Below are 6,035 nucleotides of genomic sequence, written 5' to 3'. Positions count from 1 at the left end.
ACTAATATAATGTAATGCAGAAAAGAATACAACTGTTTAAAGAAAATTCTTATTCCAATGCACATATTTCTGAAAGAAAATATTGAGGCAACTGAAGGTTATTTAAATAACATAACTCTGAATAGCATGGCTACAAAAAAGAATTATATTTCTCAATTTTTCATTTGAAAGAACCAGATTGTTTGCTACGTGAAACTGCCGAAATTTGAATTTGTTTATCTTATTTGTTTATAAATATTTATGTTGATATATTTCATTAAATATTCTCTATGATGCATTTCTTAGGAATATCCGTAACCATTCTAGCCATTAAAGAAAATTGAAATTTTATAACACCCTTAATTCAAATATTTTGTCAAAAGAACTGTTAATTAAGGTGGTTATTGTTAACTTTTACAATATTTTTGTGACTAGCAGTCATTCGTCCAATAGCCTAAAACATTTCCAGTCCAAAAAAAATTTCGATGCAAAAGGATCAAAATTGTGAATTTGTTTATCTAATTTCCTTATACAAATTTAAATTGTTAAATTTGATTAAATATTATGAAATATGCATTATTTTAAGGAATACCTGAAGTCATTCTGGCGATTACAGGAAGTTAAAATTGTTAAAAATCTCCAATTTTAATATTTTTCTGCACGAATTGCTTATAACAATGGTTATTATAAACTTTTTAATTAGTTTTGTAAATAAATAGCATTCCTAGATAATTATGAAGCACTTTTATCAAAAAAGTTTTTTTACCGCTAATAACACTATGTCAATTTCTTCATTAAATTTGTTTATAATGAAAAAATAAAATAATAAACTATGGGGCCCTGCTTCGTTGGACCATATCGGATCGGGGCATTTGGCTCTCTTCTGGAATTACTATTGTCATAGAAACGATACTTTTTGTTGCTGCTACTTGTCCTGCCGTGCAGGTCATTATACCCAGATTGATTAAAGCCAGAAATATTCAAAATTATGTCTCTTGCGTAATAATGATTTTATAATAAATGTAATTATTGCACTACACTTGCAGGACAAAACTACACGTTTGGAGCGATTTTAAGGCGTCCTTGTTTCATTCGTTTTCAAGATAAAGTTTTCGTAAGTAAATAACTGAGAAAAGTAAAATATTAAATATTTCAGCATTTTGAAAGTGGACCTTTAAAAAGGAGACCGGAAAAACCTGTTCTTTATAGCGTTTTGTCTTTTAACTACTGCAAAAACAAATTTGTATAAAAGTGAATACATCGTTCAATTCCGAAGACCTTAAGCTTTCAGAAACTTTTTTATGATATTTCAGGGACTTTTTTGTGCGAGTTGCAAGCAAAAGAAATAAGGAGCCTCGACATTTGGCCCCGACTTTCTTTAGTTTAAAAGTCTGATCTCGAATATACTTATGACTAATTTATCAGAAGCGGGCGGTGAGAATTTGAAATCGAAATTTCCATTTTAATGAAGGCGTGATCGCTTGCCCTCCAGTACCCTCTATCATATGAAAAGTTAACTACAAATTAGTTGCAAGTAGTTTAAGTTTGTGATCTGATCATCGGGACAAATACAGATACCAACGACTTTTACATGGACAATTTTTACTGTAAAATAAAACATTAAAATGTTAAGATTGTCGTAATCAAATATAAAATCTAAAAATTAAACAAAAAAACATACAGCAGAACAAAGAAGGGGTAGATTTGAATAAATATTTTCTACAAATAAAAAAAAATGCCACTGGGCTTAGTCGAGTCCACAACGGGACTGTTAGCACGATACATCCTATGAGTCCAATCCAAGACCGGGAGGTAATTTCCCCAATGACCCGTGAAATCGAGTCCTTTTAAGACCGTCTGCAGGAGTCAGGAAATGGGCCAGAGGGGCCTCCCAAACCATAAAGACAAAGAAATGGTTCTTTTCTTTTTAAAACCATCTCCTAATGTTAATTTTCTGAATTAAACTCCCTCCTCGCCGTGCGTGTTACCTTCGTGTCTTGTCATCGTGGGAAATCCACAAGGGTCAGTCGTCTGGGTTTTATTTTACAGGTTTTCTTTTATGGGTTTTATTTTTATTGTCCTTACTCGGAGAGTATGGGGGCAACAAATGGTGGGAACCCCGCGACTAAAACTATTTTTCGTAAAATTAAAAGGTTCCAAATTACAGATAAAAAAATCAAAAATACGATTTTTTACTTTCTTTTTAAAAGAAATTAGGTTTATTTGAAGACTCATAACTTGGCAACTATAAGAGTTAAAATGTTCTCTTTTCCTCACTTTCTCAGAATTTTGCCTTGTTTATTTTTGTGAAAAAGAAATTGCGGTATGCGTCGTAGTTATTCTAGAAGACTTGAAGTTTTCATTAGAACCCTTCAATAAACCGTTTTAGTGAGAATAAACTTTATATACTTAATACCGTAACAAGACGTTCTGCGTACAAGTAGCTTGTACTGCCATCTCATTATTTCTTATATAATACTCCGTCTACTGAATCGTACTAACAAAAAATTATATCTGACTCCTGAAGTTAAAAACTATGTTACATACATATCTTCACTAAATGTGGCCATTCATTTATTGTTTATTGTATTGATTGTTGTACAGTCAAATCCACCTACTCCCCCCCCCCTCGCTAATCTCATCCACTCCACCGCGTGGCGTCAGTTCTCGGAAACATTAAATCTAGAAACGCTAAATCCAAATTTGACCGTAGATAATTTTTCAATTTAAAGAATTGTATCTGAAAAGTTTCTTTAGAAACAAATGTAAAGAATTCTTGAAATTGGTACCTCGAAATCATTAACTCGTAAATTGCATGATAATTAGCTTAACTTTCATTCTATATTTTGTATAAATTTAAGTTTCAGATATCTTTAAAAGTGTAGCAGTAAGTTTATGGAAATCTTATAAATAAAAAGATAAATATAAATAAACTTATGTAAAATAGATTTTACCCCGATTACACGGTGCGACAATTAACGGATTTATTTCTTTGTTTTATGAGAAAAAAGAACGTTTATTCTTTTTGAAGCTACGCACTAAATCCCAGAGATATTTTTGATCTGAAGTTGAAAAATCTAAAAATATTTGGCAAGTACATATAAAGTTATGAATGCAGCTGTGCATTCGGTATCGGATCATTTTTATCGAGAGCCGGATTGAGCTCTAGTTCTTAACTGTTTGCCGCGATTTCATCCAACCGCAGAAAAAAATATGCTTTAGATTTACAGAGTCCTTTTATAAATGTTATCAATAAAAGGTCGCTTTGTCGATGATACACCAAATCTTACAACTCTTATGGAGTACAATCACTTAATTTTGTTGATATCCCATTGGTAAAACCTGTAGAAATTTCGTTGAAAAACAGGCCATTTTTAAATAAATATGCCTGAAGCTTTGTTCAATTATTATAAAATTTAGGGTTATAGTTTTTAAATGTTTGAAAATTGTTTCTCAAATTATTTCTAAAATAAGTGCATCTATAAAAAAATGCGATTTTGGGTGGATTGTAGTTATTTTTAAGCACACAAATTAAGGTATTTCAACGTTGGACCAAACATTTTGCAGATCTTTCTGAAACCAACTTTTTCTGACAGAAAAAACGGTTACTTTCAATACAAAAAGAACACGTTCTTGTTACTTTCAACGAATGTTAATACAAATTGTGGATTTCAGTATTTATTTTCCAACATGTAGTATTTCGTTCTTCATGCAAATACTACAAGAATTCGAAGTCCAGGTATCAAAATATTTTTTCTCGGAAAATAAAGAATTAGTGTGACGATATCGCAGTATGACATACGAGTTTTTGCCTAAATATGTTTGTATAAAGAAAAGATAAGTACATGTTTATTTGTAAATGAATAATAATAATTTTAAAAAATATCATTACTGATTTTACGGAAAAATGTTAATTAAAAACTTCTAATAAAAGTAGCTTTTTACACAATATGGCGGTTTGAGATTTCAGGCAAGAGGTTAGGAAATTAACCAATCAAAAAAGAAAAAGGGAGACCAGTACATAGTCAGCTATCTGGTGTTGAATGACTAATATTTTTATTTTACGATATTAAAAATAAAATTTCGCACATAACTTTTTGACAAAATATGTATTAGATTTTTAAAGAATTTTTTTTGCGAAAAGCGGATTTTCGAAAACATTTTGGTTCTCTAGTTATTTAATATAATTTTAAAAAACAAACGAATTTTCTACTATTACGGAGTTTTCCGTAAGCCTATGTACCTTAAAAGATTAGTCTCGTAGAGAACTACGTAATAATAGACCGTACATTTTTAAAAACTTAAATTGTGCTTTCTTAATTACTTTTTAATTAACTAGGAAGATAAAAAACGACGAAAGCTCTTGAATTAGTGTTTTTTTACACAAAATTAATTTTACGGTTTAGTATCAGGTTAAGAATCCTTTTTGAAATTATAAAATGGTTAACAAATTTAAGAACTTACAATAGGGTTGATACAATTTCAGTTCGTTTTTTATATCCAATAAAAATGTTTCCAAGTAAGCCACCTCGTAGGGATGTTACTTGTTTGCAAAAAACCCGGAAACATTTTCCAAGGGATGTCGCGAGTATTCCCCTGAGAACCAGCCCCCGAGAAACGAGTCAGCTACCCGTCACCTTGGAAAATAGACGAGGCTATCTTCTCTGACGTGCTTGAAAATATTACATATTCGAGAAGCTAAAGAAAAAGGAACATGATCTGGAATCAGTTGTTCGAAATGAAAATCTCGTTTGTCTCTTGAGGCGATGCAATAGCGTAACTAATTTTCGTGGAAAAGTGCAACCAATTTTTTAGCCTCCAGCAACAGATTTGATTTTCATAATTCTGCAAATTAAAAAAAATCAATTTAAAATACTTAACACGCAAACTTTTAGGATCAAATAACATAAAATAGGAACTGTTAAAATTCATTAAGTTTCTGTGCAAATCATTTCCAAATTTACAATTCTTAAATCTTCCATATTCGGTAATTTAAATTAAATTTAACTTTAAAAATTACGTTAAAATTTCAATTAGAAACTCACGGAGTAATCGCAATAATTTATTTTGCAGCGTTAAATTTTAAAAAAATGTCATTAATTGACCCTAATAGTTTGTTGCATTTCCATTTTTCCAAGCTTAATTTAAAACGTAAAGTATTAAAAACACTGATTTAAATTCTAGCTCACACTTGAAATGGTTAAGTCGGATCCAATTAAAATTTTAACAATTGGAAACACAATAGATGCTTTACAATTTAAAATATAATTCTTTCAAAATTTGAATATTTGAATTCAAGCATTCAAAGCTAGATTGAATTTGTGGCACTGGGCTGGTTTTTGGGCTGGAGGAGATGGGAAATTAGCCAGGCAGAGTGCCGTTTCGTAGAAAACGCTTTTGTTTGTTCACGCCTGAACGACCGTCGCTTACCCCACGTAGCTCTTTTTACTCCTACTTGCTGTTTTAATTGTATAATCATTTTTGACTTAGGAATCATTCATAGCCTGGGTTTCCGCTTTAGAGTGGGTGAGGGGGATCTTACAAGACCAACGGTTGATAACGGGAAAGGGAGAGGGGTCCTAGTCAAAGTAAAGTTTGACGTATTACCTTTTAGAATTTATAGGAATTTTCTTTTTCTAAAAGTACATGTAATAACTTTTTGTATGGTTCCAGATGATGAGTTTTATTTGGGAGAAAATTAGCCTCACGTTTAAAACTTTATTTTATAATTGAAAATTCAACATTTTGTTTCAGTATTCTTAAATTTTATTGAAAATTTGTCTTTTTTGGTAATAAATTAGTTTTTCTTGGTAGTAAATTAATCTTGTAGTTTAAAAATTCTTCTTTTCAAGTTGAAAATTCAATTTTTTGTTCAACATTGTTGCATTTAGTTAAAAATTAGTCTTTTTGCGTAATACGAGGGTAGTTCAATAAGTCCTTAGAATGACCAACATATGGCGCGCGAATCGCTCCAAATCATCTGTTTTCAGTCAGCACCACTCCCGACTAGCTATATGGTGCAGTCACAGTCCACATCTTCTGAGTTTACGTGTTTT

This window comes from Belonocnema kinseyi, chromosome 1 (genome assembly GCF_010883055.1).
Source record: "Belonocnema kinseyi isolate 2016_QV_RU_SX_M_011 chromosome 1, B_treatae_v1, whole genome shotgun sequence".
Taxonomy (NCBI): domain Eukaryota; kingdom Metazoa; phylum Arthropoda; class Insecta; order Hymenoptera; family Cynipidae; genus Belonocnema; species Belonocnema kinseyi.
This window is presented reverse-complemented; position numbering follows the sequence as displayed.